Source organism: Gopherus flavomarginatus, chromosome 7 (genome assembly GCF_025201925.1).
Source record: "Gopherus flavomarginatus isolate rGopFla2 chromosome 7, rGopFla2.mat.asm, whole genome shotgun sequence".
In the NCBI taxonomy this organism is placed as follows: domain Eukaryota; kingdom Metazoa; phylum Chordata; order Testudines; family Testudinidae; genus Gopherus; species Gopherus flavomarginatus.
This window is the reverse complement of record NC_066623.1, coordinates 26,762,092-26,780,557: the sequence shown is the minus strand read 5'-3', so window position 1 is coordinate 26,780,557 and position 18,466 is coordinate 26,762,092.

Here is an 18,466-nt window from a genome sequence, read left to right as displayed (position 1 = left end):
GGGGTTTTAGCTGGGGGCTGTATGTGATGGCCAGTGGAGTCCTGTTGGTTTCTTTCTTGGGTTTGTCTTGCAGTAGGAGGCTTCTGGGTACACGTCTGGCTCTGTTGATCTGTTTCTTTATTTCCTCATGCGGGTATTGTAGTTTTGAGAATGCTTGGTGGAGATTTTGTAGGTGTTGGTCTCTGTCTGAGGGGTTAGAGCAGATGCAGTTGTACCTCAGTGCTTGGCTGTAGACAATGGATCGTGTGATGTGTCCGGGATGGAAGCTGGAGGCATGAAGGTAGGCATAGCGGTCGGTAGGTTTTCGATATAGGGTGGTGTTAATGTGACCATCACTTATTTGCACCATGGTGTCAAGAAAGTGGACCTCCCGTGTAGATTGGTCCAGGCTGAGGTTGATGGTGGGGTGGAAGCTGCTGAAATCATGGTGGAATTTTTCCAGAGTCTCCTTCCCATGGGTCCAGATGATGAAGATGTCATCAATGTAGCGTAGGTAGAGAAGGGGCGTGAGTGGACGAGAGCTGAGGAAGCGTTGTTCCAGGTCGGCCATAAAGATATTGGCATATTGTGGGGCCATGCGGGTGCCCATAGCAGTGCCACTGATCTGGAGATATATATTGTCATCAAATTTGAAATAGTTGTGTGTAAGTATAAAGGCACAGAGCTCAGCAGCCAGTTGTGCTGTGGCATCATCAGGGATAGTGTTCCTGTCAGCTTGTATTTCATCTGTGTGTGGGATGTTTGTGTAGAAAGCCTCTACATCCATGGTGGCTAGGATGGTGTTTTCTGGGAGGTGACCAATGCATTGTAGTTTCCTCAGGAAATCAGTGGTGTCACGGAGATAGCTGGGAGTGCTGGTGGCATAGGGTCTGAGTAGAGAGTCCATGTATCCAGACAGTCCTTCAGTGAGAGTGCCAATGCCCGAGATGATGGGGCGTCCAGGATTTACGGGTTTGTGGATCTTGGGTAGTAGATAGAACAACCCTGGTTCACATACAGCCCCCAGCTAAAACCCCTCCAACGCATCATCAAGGATCTACAACCCATCCTGGACAATGATCCCACACTTTCACAGGCCTTGGGTGGCAGGCCAGTCCTTGCCCACAGACAACCTGCCAACCTGAAACATATTCTCACCAGTAACTGCACACCGCACCATAATAACTCTAGCTCAGGAACCAATCCATGCAACAAACCTCGATGCCAACTCTGCCCACATATCTACACCAGCGACACCATCACAGGACCTAACCAGATCAGCCACACCATCACTGGTTCATTCACCTGCACATCCACCAATGTAATATACGCCATCATATGCCAGCAATGCCCCTCTGCTATGTACATCGGCCAAACTGGACAGTCTCTACGGAAAAGGATAAATGGACACAAATCAGACATTAGGAATGGCAATATACAAAAACCTGTAGGAGAGCACTTCAACCTCCCTGGCCACACTATAGCAGACCTTAAGGTGGCCATCCTGCAGCAAAAAAACTTCAGGACCAGACTTCAAAGAGAAACTGCTGAGCTTCAGTTCATCTGCAAATTTGACACCATCAGCTCAGGATTGAACAAAGACTGTGAATGGCTTGCCAACTACAGAACCAGTTTCTCCTCTCTTGGTTTTCACACCTCAACTACTAGAACAGGGCCTCATCCTCCCTGATTGAACTGACCTCGTTATCTCTAGCTTGCTTGCTAGCATATATATACCTGCCCCTGGATATTTCCACCACATGCATCTGAAGAAGCGGGTATTCACCCACGAAAGCTCATGCTCCAAAATGTCTGTTAGTCTATAAGGTGCCACAGGAGTCTTTGCTGCTTTTACTGTTTTTGAGTTTCCTGAACAGTCCAAGCAAGGAAACTGAGGCAGGCTGCCTGTAGTGTGACCCTAAGCCCAACGGGGCACACAGAAGTTGGCCAGGACACTAAAGTGTTGCACATCTGATATACAAAATTTACTCCATTTGGCTAATATCAACTGGTCACAAAATTTACATGCCATTTTCTCTTCTTTTTCTGCATGATTGTGACATTCATGAAAAATTGCAAGTGAAGTCTTTGAAAAAAGTGTAGTGGGTCAGATCTCTGTCTGTCATTTCATTGCCTCTGTACCAGGGCTTTGGAGAGGGGTTTTGAGAAGCCTCTCTTTCAGCTATCTCAAGCAATGTCCCATCTCATATAAAATATAGCTCTTCCAACATGAATGCTTGTTTGTAAAAGCTTAAAATGAGCTTCTTTCAAGCATTTAACTGAATAAAACTTCATCACCCTAATGGTCAAAGAAAGAATATATAAAAGAAACATGAATAACTTCAACTTTTATTTTCCTTCAAACACTCAGGGGAAATAGATTGTGAAATATGCTCGAATCTATGGATGTAGAGTAAGAAAGGAATCAGGAAAGAAGGAGAAACAATGAATGAAGAAAAAAGTCAAGAGGAGAGCTAAAATGTATAGTAATATGATAACCAAGGACAAGTTTAAGCAAGAGTTATTCAGTTACTGTACATAGAGTGACCTCTGGCGGAGGAGGACTAGTTTGATTATTTATTTAGCAACCTTTGCTTCAACACTTAACTGTTAAATGATATAGGAATACGCATATGTTTGTATCTATATTTAGACAGGATGACATTGACTACCTCCAGTGCCATTGGGGGATGGAGCATTTAATACATTTGATAATCAAAAGAATTTTCTCCTTAATTAACACCACAAGGGACAAGACCCATTTTGCATAACAAAGAATTTTAGCTAATTGAGGTTCAGATGATTAAAGTGGTCCTACAATGTAGACTAAAGATTGTGTGTTCTTTATATCAATTATATGGAAAAGGGACACACTTCAGAAAAACAAGTTGAGCAAAATTTAATCATATTCAGCACAACACTCTTAAGGAGCCTGCAGGTCTAGCAAGGTCAGCTGAGTGACACTGTTGACAGCCCTGAGTTCCATTCACTGCCTCATTCAGGGAAATACAACACTATTTCTCACGCAGCATGGAAGTCATATCCTAGCTCATTTTTCTGACATTTTGGCTTCAATCATTTGCCCTGTCAACTGTTTAAGTCACCTCAGTTGGGAGCCTCTGTTACAAGAGTCAGTAGTTCAACTTTGCTATCAGCACTGCGAACAAGGTCAAGCCTGGGAGACAGCAAATGATTGCAGAACTTTTATTTTCAGTGCCTTAATCTTAGCCTTGTTCCTTGCTGTCAACACCTTTGTGTTTTGACTAGGGAATATAGGAAGACGTATAGGCCATCCTGAAAAAAATGACAGGTTGGCTTTGGCCAAAGTATCCACTTTGTTTATCATTATGCTCCATAATTCCCAGAGCACAAATATATATTTGGCTATATTTTGTTTGTATGCTCTTGTCACTTGAAGCAGAATTAGTTGAAATCCATGGATTACATACATGTAACCCACTGGTCAGTGTGTGCTGTGTGTTACCCTCCTTGCCTGATCTGCTGAAGATGACAGACTGTTACAGTCTCCAGCTACAGCCTGACTCTATAGACTCATGCTTTCAGCTCTGGAAATTCATAATTCAATCCCAGAGGATGCCATCACATAATCACCAGACTAAGTATTTTAGTTACGTCACTAAAACAAGAAATCTGTGTTTGTGTGTGCGCATGCACTTCACAACTGGTGTAAAAATTTCCAAGTTGAAACCATTTATTGAGTTACCATTCATTAAGCCATTAACACCTTTGCCCATCAACAGTTTGCATCTACTGTAATAAAATACTCTTGTCTCTGTCCTTTTGTACAGTAAGAAAGAACTCTCTTCAAGGGTTCATTTGCCTTCTCTCTGGTATGGAGACAAAGTAATGAACTAGTAAAAGTGTGCTTTTCATTGGTTCCTTAATATCTGCATCTTCAGCCTATTAAAAGTGTCCCCTAGCTGACAGATAATTTTACAGTGCCTCTGGGTTCCTCATGTAACTATATAGTAGACACAGATAAATGCTGTTCTAGGAATATGTGGATTAATTTTGTAGTGGATGTTTTTCGATCATGTCTGAGCCTTTGTGTTTGCTTTTCTTAAGAGTTAGATTTCAATTGGCATGAATGACTATGGAAAACTTCAAATTTGTTATAAGCAAACACTTTTGTGTGGTCAATTTTACATTCATAATGATGTGAGTTCCCAACAGAACTGTTTGGGTGCTCATACACTCAATCGGGGGATAGGAAATGTGCCTCATCTGACCAGTCACAGCTAACAATGAAGCTGTTGTGATGACCTTGAAATAAAAATCAAGTACTTGTAAAATGTTTCCAGCTGATCTATAGTTTAAAAAAATTCTCCCTCTCACACACACAGCACTAAATACTTCTAAATAACAAACAAATATGAGGAAAGGTACTCTCTGCTTAAAGACTTTCTATGGACAGGAAAAAAAGGAAAATTCATTGAATACATTTTTTGTCATGGATTAGTCACACAATTCCAAGAGGCACTACTAAGGGTTGAAAACAAAGGGATAATTACAACTATAAAGTCTATTTTAGCAGACATTCTTTAAACAGGCCTTTAAATTAACATCCTTTAATACTAAATAATAGCTATTAACGTTTTGCACTTACACATCTTTCTAAAGTCCTCTGAGATAAAAGGTAAGTGTAATGATCCTTATTTAACATTCAGTGAAAGACAGATACTAAGAGATGAAGTAAGTGAGAGATGAAGGCAGAATCAAGAATAGAGCCCATGGCTCCTAGCTCTCTACAGGACCTAGTTCAGCACCAGCTATAGGCTTTTGCCACAGCAGCTGATGGTCAGTAGTAAAGGTAATCTCTTTTTTGCTGCACTTCTATTGGCAAGCCAGACAAAGCATCAGTATTTTTATGTTTTATGTAAGATTTTACCTAACGTTACAGGAAGAAGCTTATCAACAATTGTGTCTGTCTTCTTGTGATTGATATAGGAAGGCAATTTTTGATTTGGCATACAACAGTTGTTAACAAGGAAGTATAGCCTGTAATAAAAACAGACTTTCTGTTGCAATATCCTGGTGAAGTTCGGTTACCCCCAATACCAGGTTAATGCTTTTAAGCATTAAAAGGATAAATCTTCCTTTCTTCAATAAAATAAAGGCAACATCAAAGAGCCATAAATTTCTTAATGCCACTTGGTGTCTTGTGAGAAATGACAGCCCTCATTCCATATTTTGAAACATTAGCAGTCAAACCCATTGAAAGGGTTGGGTAGAAAAGTAGTTAGGATGACACAAGACAGACCAGCTCAGCATCTCTTAGAAGGACATCCTTCTGATGTTTGACATTATGACTGACCAGGGAGAAGATGGAAGCATAACAGGGAGTAAGAGCTCAATGGGAGAAATATGCCCTTGATAGAAAGAAGTGGAGGTGAACAGCTCAGTCTCCAAGGACCTCCATGGTCTATAGAGTCAAGGAGTAACAGTAGAACCATAAAACACAAAACACATACAACCAAAATTTTGCTTAGCTAGTTAGACTGTTCAATGTCACTGTTAATTTTTCTATAACAGACCTCTCAGGGAACTTGGTAATGATCCAACTCTCATAAACAGATATAATTGAAATTTATCATAATTTAAAAGTGCAAAATGGTTTTCAGCTTATATTGTTGCATTGAATTTATCCAATACCCAGCATTTTTTACTCTAATATAGTACATCTGACTTGTACAAAGACACAAAGTTTATCTTTCATTTATACTTTGTAACTTCAGTACATGTTACACCAGAAGTTTCAGTGTTGTCTCCAACTATTAGAGGTGATTTGAGTTAATTTTCAGTGACTGCAATTTCATGCAAATAGCAAACAACCAGAGTCTAATGCTAGCTGGATTTGAGCAGATACTTTCTGAAACATTCAAAAAACCTGTGCCCGTACCATAAGACAGCTGGTTACAGTGATACAGCCTTTTATGAATATTGATGATCAAATATGGCTTCAAGATATCATCTCTCATAATCTGTTGATAAAGATGTGATGAATTAAAATAAGTACCTTTGACCCTATCTTCATCTATACTTTACAGTCATCACGTATTTCCACTATATTAATGTGTTCAGATACTGTATATATAGAAATACATCTTTTCATGTATATCAAACCAGTTTCCTTATTGGTGAATCTTTAATAATGGTTTCAGTGCTGAAGGCAATAGGATAGGACTTTTAAAATTGTGTTAAATTATTAGTCACTTCTTAATTTTATGCAGTGAATTAATCCAACTTCTGACATTGAAATTGAATTTGAGAAGCAAAGTTCCTGGGATGTCAAGTGCCATATGAAAGCAACAATGACCCCAAATCACTTTTTCTTAAATAATTTCTGTCTTAAAATAAAGATATGTTAAAAATAAATCAGTATCAATCAATCTGATATTAAGTGTCAGATTCTAACAACCTTAGTCACTTAAAAATAGTTCCTTAATCCACAATCACTCCTGTTCATTTTGGTGGGGCCTCTTCTGCAGCAGGCCACTATTCAGCACAAGTAAAGATATCAGACTCTGGCCCTAAGAAACGCAGGTTCCAAATAATTTGAGATCAGTTTTGATGAAGTCCCAAAAGTTTAGGTGCAGATCTGAACTATCCAAACTTCTTGGGTTGAGAACTCTTATCAGAGTAGAGTATTTTCTGAGGTTTCATGCTTTCAGCAACTGGAATTAGCCAAAATTTAACAAAAATATATAGTTTAGATGCTTACAGCAGGGGACTGAAAGTCAGATATGGGATCTATTCATGGCTGAGACAAAGATATCCTGTGTGACCTTGGGGGAAATCACTTACTTTTCCTGTGCTTCAATTTCCTCCAGATGTACTATAGGGATAATAGTACTCACCTACCTTGCAGGGGGACAGTGAACTTAATCCAATAGTGTTCATAAAGGCACTGTAGGATTATTATGTGGAAATTGCTATAAACATTTTATTTAAGGGATCATCTAGGTCTGACTTTTGTGATTTGAGGAGAAGCTTCATTATTTATGTCAACAACTTCTTCCCAGTCCTACATTTTATGTCACAAGATTACAGTTTTCCCCAACATTTCTAAAGTTTAAGAGTCGTTAATCTAATTCATTGTAATTACCTCGAGTTATAACTCTTCTATGACTATAGCCTCTGCTGCCCTAGTATTAATCTGCATTACTACACAGTTTTGTCATGTACTGTGACAAATTCTGTTAGGAGTCATAGGTTTCAACCAGTAACTGTAACAATGATGGAGGTGGAGGGGAATCTCATCCTAGACTTCCAACTGGGCTTGAGTTACATTTGACAGCCTCTTTCCCTTTGACCTCTGAATACCTTGAGGTACAGTCTTGACAGCATTAGTTCCAGTTTGAGCTTAGGTATTACCCTTGACTCTATAAGTCAGACGTCTCTCTGAACATTCTGTATCCATATAAAGAATGAATCAATATCCATGGTTAAGGACAAAGTTAAGTTGCTTAAATATGTCCTGTATATAATACTTTTCTTTCTAAGGTTTGGGCTTTGGACTAGAGCTAATGAGTATTTTTCAGTTCACCTAATAAAAGTATTGTAGTGCAATCTCTTTGCCATGAAGGTTGAACTTACAAATGTAGAATTATGTAAAAAAATAAACTGCATTCAAAAGTAGAACAATATAAAATTTTAGAGTCTGCAAGTTGACTCAGTCCTACTTCTTGTTCAGCCTATCATTAAGACAAACAAGTTTGTTTACATTTGCAGGAGATAATGCTGTCAGCTTCTTGTTTACAATGTCATCTGAAAGTGAGAACAGTAATTTGCTGTTGTAGTTAGCATTGCAAGATATATTTAAGGGCCAGATGCACTAAAGATTCATATGTCCCCTCATGCTTCAACCACCATTCCAGGGGACATGCGTCCATGCTGATGATGGGTTCTGCTCAATAACAATCCAAAGCAGTTTCACTTTTACAACAAATATTGCACTACAGTACCTGTATGAGGTGAACTGAAAAATATTTTTTGTTTATCATTTTTACAGTGCAAATATTTTTAATAAAAAATAATATACACTGATTTCAATTACAACACAGAATACAATATATATAAAAATGTAGAAAAGCATCCAAAATATTTGGTAAATTTCAATTGGTATTCTATTTTTAATAGTGCGATTAAAACTGTGATTAATCATGATTAATTTTTTTTTTTACTTAATTGTGTGAGTTAACTGTGATTAGCCAACAGTCCTACTTTGGACACAACATACTATCATTTCACAGTTACTTCATATCATCTGGAAAGTCCCTACATTTTCAGGTTCAGTATTTGCTAAATGTATTTGTGATTTAAGCAGTTACTACATTGTCTAAATCATTCATCAGGAGCACTGGAGTCATATGACTATGCTTTAAAAATGAATCTTCGGTGCAATAACTGTACACAAGTGTAAATGAAAATTTTAACACATTATTTACACTTATGCTTCCTGTGATCTATAGACAACATTGTGGATTTGTATATCAACCATCATTAGAAATATGACTGTCAGCTTATTCTCTTCTCTGCAATTTTATACTACATATACTATTTAATATATATACTATTGCATTAACTGGTCTAAGTTTGATTTAATTTTCTCTTCTTTTCACTTCTCTTTCCACTAAAATAAATCCACTTTCCACCCTAAAAAGACTTTCAAAGTATGTTAGCGAATTATTTCAATGATTTCTGTTTGACTGATCGCAATTTTTAAGCATAAAACTCTGGCTTTCATTTTCTTTTCTCCCTCCAACTGGTTACTATTTTAATTTAGGCTACTAAAATGTGCCATTCATTATCCAGTCTTTAGTGTCAGCATTCATTGGCACACACTCATATCCCATCCATGTTATTTTGGAGATTTGCTACCCATCTCTGGTATGGTAACAAACATAATGAGAAATAACTTTATTCATGTTTCAGCCTAGTACATGTATCAGGAACATGATAACAATAGGAATTGATTATGTTTAGGAGGTGCATGTTCCTCATCCAGACTTACATAGAATTGAGACATTTGTACAACAGTCATTGTGGTTCTGCATTCCCTTTTTACTGTATAGAGGATCTTACAAAACTAGATATTGTTCTGATTTTGTGCTGTCTCACTACATTGTTTCCTAGCTCAAACAATAAGATAAATATTATAATGCTTTACATATGTAAATACATTATTGAAAATAATACGAACATTTTCTTTGATTTACCTGCAATTTTACAGGAGTCACATGCTTTAAGATGTCTCATTCCTTAAAAAGAAACTGATAGAAGAATAATTTGATTCATACTGCTCACGGCTTGATTATACTATTTAGGTACATTCCTCTGCTGCTCCTGCACAGATACTTCCTCCAAGTCCCAGTCCCATCCTGATCTCCCAGATGTGCACAGAGACTGTAGGGATTCTACCTGCTTTATAGAGTGTGGAGGGTTATAGTAGGAAGCAATATACCCTCCCCTCCATACACACACCCTGTGGGTCCCTTGCAGGAGCAATCCCTGTGCTGTTCCTGAACAAAAGGACTGTAATTGTCCCAGGCTTGTTGTGCCTTCCCCTACTTCCTGTGCATAAACGGCAGGCACAAATGGGCAAATAGTTAGACATGTATGGCACAAAAACATATATGGCACATGAACTTGCCCTTTAGATTGGAGTGCTTTTTTTAAAGGTAATTTAGCAACTCCTTTACAATATTTTTTCTCAGGAAGAAATCCAAAAGGTATATGAATAACAACATTCACATCTGATTTTCCAGATTGTAACGCTTTCCAGATAGTCTGTATTGATATGTTCGGCTCTATGTGCGCACATGGCTTGAGATTTTTGGGGATTGATTTCACCACCTTCGAGAGAATAGCATTCTGGACTTTGCCAACTGTAGCCACTGTCGGAGTGTGACTGTGCTAACAATCATGAAGTGAAATATAATACCAGATGGGTTTAGAAGGCTTTTCAGAGCTCTCCAATGTAACATTGCATTCCTTTGCCCAGCTTGGATACTGCCATTACATCGAGCAGCTTGGATTCTGTTTCCTTGGCCTGCAAGAATTTTGTATCCTGCCAGGATACTTTGTTCACTCTGAAAAGTCTGTCTCTGTCTTTCACTTCATGTTTCCAAAATGCCTAATTTATCTCACTACACTCTGCTTATTAGCTGGAGATTTCTGCATTTCTAGCACAGCTGACAAAATTGCTGGAAAAAATTTTGCATTAAAAGTTTAGCCAATTCACTTCACATGGTTTTAGAACCCACAAAAAGCATTGTTTTTCACAAATTGCTAGGGCACAATTTTCTTTTGTTTTTGTACATTGGATTCTGAAATCCACTTCTGCCATAAAATTTCACAATTGCATGTTCACCATTTATCAAGAAAGCATAATCTTTGGCATTTTTTTTTCATTTCAAGAAAAGATAAGGAGGGATAAAGCAAGAAAGAATCGTATATACTTTTTAGGGATGCTCTTGCTTGGTGTAACTGAGCTCTGAAAGATCATGGTCAACGTATAATAAAGAGCTCCAACTGCTTAGATACAGTCCCACCCTGTCCCTATGAAGCCAGAGGCCAAAGTCCTACAACTGGTGTTGCTGTGATTGCAGTGTACACTTTTGATGTGGGCACTATAAACATGGGTGCTCCTCCTTTGATCACTTTCTCTCTTTTTCTTGCAGTGAATGGGGACATAGTAGATTCCCTGGAGAGGAGCCTGTTGAAGTGTTTCAATTCAAACACTCTTGTTCCCCTTGTCCACCAGGATCCTGCATTCATAACAGCATTTATTCACATTGACCTGTACTGTGAAGGAGATAAAATATAATCCTCAGCACTAACATAACCCTATGATGAGAAAAAAATATTAGGTAAAGCAGCCTCAACATAGACTAGCTGTCAATCTAGTGATGGAGGGGAACCTCAAAAGCTTGAATGTTTAACTGAACTAACCAAATATCAGGATTCTCCAAGCTCAGAACAGCTCTCTGTCCTCACACAGTTCCCCTGGAGCTATCAAGTAACTAGAAAGGGGAAAATGATGCCAATATCTTTGTTAAATCTCTGAGCACACCTGTTTTAAACCAGCTTTTTTCATAAGTTTGGACAGAGCCGGAGACTCAGACTGAGCTGAGTGGTTCTGCAGTGAGCAAAAATATTGACCCTTTTTCTGACAGATCTGACTCAGGAGTACTTACAAGGTATTACAATACCTCCTTGGGAGTGTATTTTTGTAGGGAAATACTGAAGGCCTGGTATTCTTTTAGTATCTTTGTTGGAATAAATTTTCTTCCCTTGGGTGTTTTGGGGGTCCACTGCTCTACTTTAATCATTCACACGCCATTAGAGAACAGGAAGGAATTCCTCCTCTGAGACACAGAGTATAGGTGAAAATAATGAGATGTCCTTGCGACACCTTAGAGATTAACACATTTATTTGGGCATAAGCTTTCGTGGGCTAGAACCCACTTCATCAGATGCATGAAGTGAAAAATACAGGAGCAGGTATAAATATATGAAAGGATGGAGATTGCTTTACCAAGTGTGAGGTTAGTCTAATGAGATTAGTTTAGTCTAAATCAATTAACAGCAGGATATCAAGGGAGGAAAAATAACTTTTGAAGTGGTAAGAGAGTACCCATTACAGATAGTTGGCAAGAAGGTGTGAGTAACAGTAGGGAGAAATTAGTATTGGGGAAATTAAGTTTAGATTTTGTAATGACCCAACCACTCCCAGTCTTTATTCAGGCCCAATCTGATGGTATCCAGTTTGCAAATTAATTCCAGTTCTGCAGCTTCACGTTGGAGTCTGTTTTTGAAGCTTTTTGTAGAAGAATTGCCATTTTTAGGTCTGTTATTGAGTGACCAGAGAGACTGAAGTGTTCTCCTACTGGTTTTTGAATGTTGTGATTCCTGATGTCAGATTTGTGTCCATTTATTTTTTGCAATACAGACTGTCCGGTTTGGCCAATGTACATGTCAGAGGGGTACTGCTGGCACACGACGGCATATATCACATTAGTAGATGTGCAGGTGAATGAGTTCCGGATGGTGTGGCTGATGTGGTTAGGTCCTATGATGGTGTCCCTTGAATAGATATGTGGACAGAATTGGCACCGGGGTTTGCAGCAGGGTTTGGTTCCTGGGTTGGTGTTTTTGTTGTGTGGTGAGCTGTTGCTGGTGAGCTTTTGCTTCAGGTTGGTGGGGTTGTCTATAGGCGAGGACTGGCCTGTCTCCCAAGGTCTGTGAGAGTGAGGGATCATCCTTCAGGATAGGTTGTAGATCCTTGATGGTGCACTGGAGAGGGGGCTATAGGTGACGGCAAGTGGCGTTCTGTTACTCTCTCTGTTGGGCCTGTCTTGTAATAGGTAAATTCTTGGTACCCTTCTGGCTCTGTCAATCTGTTTCTTCACTTCACCAAGTGGGTATTTCAGTTTTAAGAATGCTTGATAGAGATTCTGTAGGTGTTTGTCTCTGACTGAGGGATTGGCGCAAATGTGGTTGTATCTTAGAGCTTGCCTGTAGACAATGGATTGTGTTGTCTAACAGCCTCTTGTTCATATTCTGACCTATTCATGATGACTACAGCACCTCCTTTCTTTATCTGCATTTTTCACTTCATACATCTGATGAAGTGGATTCTAGTCCACAAAAACTTATGCCCAAATAAATTTGTTAGTCTCTAAGGTGCAACAAGGACTCCTCATTGCTTTCGCTGATACAGACTAACACAACTGCCACTCTGAAACCTCTCACCATGCAAGGCACTGAATTTAGCAGTATGAAGTGGAAATCCATTAACTTCATGAAAAAAACTCATGCAGATACAGACAGACATCATCTTCCTTTCCAAATGCAAACAAATGGACATAATATCAAAAGGACTGAAGGTAAAATGTCCATTAAAGTCCACATTCCACACAGACTATAGTGAGAGATTGTGCCACACACTCTCAAAGAAACTAGCAAATCTGGTGGCTGAACTTTGTGACTTTGTCCTCACCCACAAATATTTCAGATTTGGGGACAATTTATACCTTCAAATCAATGGGGCTGCTATGATTACCCGCATGGCCCCTCAGTATGCCAAAATTTTTATGGTTGACTTAGAACAATGCTTCCTCAGCTCTCATCCCCTTGCAACCCTACTCTACTTGAGCTACATTAATAACGTATTCATCATCTGGACTCATGGGAAGGAGGAGTCCCTTGAGGAATTCCACCAAGATTTCCATGATTTCCACCCTACCATCAACCTCAGCCTGGACCAGTCCACACAAGAGGTCCACTTCCTAGACATTACAGTGCTAATAAGCAATGGTCACATAAACACCGCCCTATACCGGAAATCTACTGATCGTTATACTTACCTACATTCCTCCAGCTTTCATCCAGACCACATCACATGATCTATTGTCTACAGCCAACCTCTAAGATACAACCGCATTTGCTCCGATCCCTCAGACAGAGACAAATACCTACAGAATCTCTATCAAGCATCCTTACCATAAGGACTTCTCATTGTTTTTGCTGATACAGACTAACACTGCTACTACTCTGAAACCTGTTAGAGTACAAGTGGAGTCACTCCGTGGCCTCCACTTCACCTTAATGTGCGGAAAGGAGGGATGGTCTGGGTACCAGCCTTGGACTTGTGGAGCAGGGAGTTTAATCCAGGTCTCTCAACGGGCTTCCTAGATGACCTTGGGCAAGTTACTTTGTTTTTCTGTGTCTCAGTTCTCCAACTATAAATTGGGGATAATATCACTTCCCTAACTTACAGCTATGTTAAGAGGATAAATACATGAATGACTGTAAGGTTCTCAGATATGATGGTGGGGGCCATCTAAGCACCAATGATAGAGTAGCCTCTGATGCCCTGGCATGCTCCTCTTCACACACTGCCATCTAAAGGGTATGGGGAGTAGACAAGTGATCTATGAAGTAATAGCTCCTGTTATAATAACTTTCCACTGTGTGGGCCTTAAACTACCTCCCAACCTGCAGTTTTAGGCTATGTCTACACATGGAGCTAGGAGTCACACCCCCAACTCTAAGTGTAGCCATACCATAAATGAGAAAACACATCAAGCTATTACAGTGCTGGACTCTGGGCAATGGGTGATCTCACCCAACACTCTCCTTCTTGTACAGTGAAGTCACACTGTTTCCACACAAGTGGAAGAATAGGCATCATTGCCCCCACAATATTTTTACGAGTTACAATTTCTTGCTAAATAGCCTAGGGTTTCTCATATGGGTTATGTGCCTGGCTCAGAGAACTGTGGCAAATTGCTGGCACTACTATGATGGGTCTCGCACTTTCTCTTCTTGGGGGTGGGAGAGGTTCAGGGCACGTTTCTTGCCCTTGAACTGGGATATTAACTGCCCCACTAGTGTCCTAGAGGAGGGTAGTGGAGAGGGAGGGACCTGGGCTAGGGGCTCTAGGGATAGCAGTAAGCCACTTGAACTATCATTTCCTTCCCCTGGGCTACTTCTCTCTTCTGCCCTTCAGCTTGTGGGGGCTTCCTGCCCTCCCTTTGCACATGTCAGGTGTCCCTTTACCTAGGGTCTTGGTCTTCTTAGCCCACTGCAGCACTTCTCCAAACTTTCCTCTGCTTCCCTCCAAACTGTTCTCTGCTTCAACGCCTCCAAACTGCTCTCTGCTCCAACACCACCACTTGTCTGATTGAAGCAGGGGAATTTTATCAGGTGACTGGCTTCAGGTGCTCTACTTGGCTTCAGGTGCTTTAATTAATGTAGAGCAAACTTTCTTCCCTCTATAGGGAATAAGACTCCCTTCTAACCCTCTCCTGCTGCCCTCTGACCATGCTGTATCATAGAACACATATAGGGATCATTTAGGTCTCATTTTTATTAGCCATTCACACTATTGCACAGGTATCCTTGGCCACTCCAATCATTTACATGTTAACAATTCATTTTATAAATAAACTAATTGTCTCCAAAGAACAAAGTCAAATTTGGGCTACTGTTGTATAAAACTCTGACACTCATTTAATCTGTTGCTTTTTCCTTTGCATTCTAACTGAACATTAAGATTTTATAGTTCCTTTTTTCCCCTGGCTTGCCACCATCTGCAATCTCATTTTTGCCCCTCTAAAATAATATACAATGCTCAACAATCCATCTCCTATATACTAGCTGACTTTATAAAAGTCTGCTCACTGAATATTTGTCAAGGAAGTTGAAATTTCTTCAATTTATACATTATTCAATGTATGTGGTGAGTGTAAGTTTGGATTTTTTTACTGTATAGATCAATCACAAATAATGTAAGGTTGAATTTAGGTGCTAAGGTATGATAGGTCAGATATATCGCATAGCATTGTATCTGTTCCTTTATCAGAGGAGTATGAAAGAACTTTAGGTGTGGATACTTGTAAACAAAAAGAATCCTGACAATGGTATTGATCTATTAGTAGATGGAAAAGGGAGAATTCTCAATAATGCAGAAAATGCAGGAATGTTCAATAAATATTTATGTACTGTTATTTGGGGAAAAACAAATCATATAGTCTTATCATATGGTGATACCACTCTTTCAATTCCATTAGTTTCTCTGGAGGTTGTTGGACAGCAGTTACTAAAATTAGACACTTTTTAATCAGAAGATCCAGATAACATGCATCTAAGAGTTTTTAAGAAGCTAGCTAAGGAGCCTACTGGACCATTCATGTTGATTTTCAGAAAAGTTTTGGCGCACTGGGTAAGTTGTACAAGACTGGAAGAAAGCTAATGGTGTACCAATTTTTAAAAAGGGTAAATGGCCTATGACCTAGTCATAGGCCAGTCACACTGACATCGATCTCAAGCAAGACAATGGAGCAGCTGATACAGGACTCGATTAATAAAGAACTAAAGGAGTGTAATATAATAAATGCAAATTAGCATTCATTTATGAAAAATATATCCTGTCAATCTAACTTGATATCTTTTTTTATGAGATTACAAGTTTGGTTGATAAAGGTAATAGTGTTGATGTATACTTAGACTTCCGTAAGGTGTTTGAACTTGGTACCTCATGACATTTTGATGAAATAATGAGAACCACATAAAATTAACATGACATACATTAAGTGGACTGAAAACTAGCTAAAATGATAGTCTCAATGAAACTGTAAACATGGAATAGTCATCAAGCAGGTCTGTCTCTAATGGGGTCCCACAGGGATAGGTTCTTGACCCTATGCTATTGAAGTTTTTATTAATAAGCTGGAAGAAAACATAAAATTATCTCTGATAAAGTTTGCAGATGACATGAAAATGGGGGAGTAGTAAATAATGAAGAGGTCACTGATTCACTGTTATCTGGATCACTTGATAAAGTGGGTTCAAGCAAATAATATTATTTTTGATGTAGCTAAATGTATACAAATATGAACAAAGAATGTAGGCCATACTTACAGAAGATGGGGGAGTTGCATTGTATGTAACAGAGCAGTATGACTGCTCAGAGCTCTGGTATGAAAATGCAGAAAAACCTGAGAGTCTCTGGATTAAGTTTAGAAGTGTGAGCAACAAGGGTGATGTCGTGGTGGGAATCTGCTATAGACCACCAGACCAAGAGGATGAGGTGGATGAGGCTTTCTTCCAGCAACTAGCAGAAGTTACTAGATCGCGGGCACTGGCTCTCATGGGAGACTTTAATCTCCCTGATATCTGCTGGGAGAACAATACAGAGGTGCACAGACAATCCAGGAAGTTTTTTTGAAAGTGTAGGGGACAATTTCCTGGTGCAAGTGGAACCAACTAGGGGCAGAGCTCTTCTAGACCTGCTGCTCACAAACCAGGAAGAATTAGTAGGGGAAGCAAAAGTGGATGGGAACCTGGGAGGCAGTGGCCATGAGATGGTCAAGTTCAGGATCCTGACACAAGGAAGAAAGGAGAGCAGCAGAATACGGACCCTGGACTTCAGAAAAGCAGACTTTGACTCCTTCAGGGAACTGAGGGGCAGGATCCCCTGAGACAATAACATGAGGGGGAAAGGAATCCAGGAGAGCTGGCTGTATTTTAAAGAATCCTTATTGAGGTTGCAGGAAAATATTGCTCAGGCATGCAGGAGTGAAATCAGGAAGGCCAAAATCACACTTGGAGTTGCAGCTAGCAAGAGATGTTAAGAATAACAATAAGGGTTTCTTCAGATATGTTAGCAACAAGAAAAAAGTCAAGGAAAGTGTGGGCCCCTTACTAAATGAGGGAGTGACAGAGGATGTGAAAAAAGCTTATGTATTCAGTGATTTTTTGCCTCTGTCTTCACAAACAAGATCAGCTCCCAGACTGCTGCGCCGGGCAGCAAGGTGTGGGGAGAAGGTGACCAGCCCTCTGTGGAGAAAGAAGTGGTTTGGGACTATTTAGAAAAACTGGATGAGCACAAGTCCATGGGGCTGGATGCGCTGCATCCAAGGGTGCTAAAGGAGTTGGTGGATGTGATTGCAGAGTCATTGGCCATTATCTTTGGAAACTCATGGCGAACAGGGGAGGTCCTGGATGACTGGAAAAAGGCTAATGTAGTGCCCATCTTTAAAAAAGGGAAGGAGGAGGATCTGGGAAACTACAGGCCAGTCAGCTTCACATCAGTCCCTGGAAAAATCATGGAGCAGGTCCTCAAGGAATCAATTCTGAAGCACTTAGAGGACAGGAAAGTGATCAGGAATAGTCAGCATGGATTCACCAAGGGCAAGTCATGCCTGACTAATCTAATTGCCTTCTATGAGGAGATAACTGGGTCTGTGGATGAGGAGAAAGCAGTGGATGTGTTATTCCTTGACTTTAACAAAGCTTTTGATAAGGTCTCCCACAGTATTCTTGCCAGAAAGTTAAAGAAGTATGGGCTGGATGAATGGACTATAAGGTGGTTAGAAAACTGGCTAGATCATCGGGCTCAACGAGTAGTCATCAACAGCTCCATGTCTAGTTGGCAGTCAGTTTCAAGCGGAGTGCCCCAAGGGTTAGTCCTGGGGCTGGTTTTGTTCAATATCTTCATTAATGATCTGGAGGATGGCGTGGACTGCATTCTCAGTAAGTTTGCAGATGACACCAAACTGGAAGGAGTGGTAGATATGCTGGAGGGTAGGGATAGGATACAGAGGGACCGAGACAAATTAGAGGATTGGGCCAAAAGAAACCTGATGAGGTTCAACAAGGACAAGTGCAGAGTCCTGCACTTAGGATGGAAGAATCCCATTCACTCTTACAGACTAGGGACTGAATGGCTAGGAAGCAGCTCTGCAGAAAAGGACCTAGAGGTTACAGTGGATGAGAAGCTGGATATGAGTCAGTGTGCCCTTGTTGCCAAGAAGGCTAATGGCATTTTGGGCTGTATGAGAAGGGGCATTGCCAGCAGACCAAGTGACGTTATCATTACCCTCTATTCAACATTGGTGAGGCCTCATCTGGAGTACTGTATCCAGTTTTGGGCCCCACGCTACAAGAAGGATGTGGA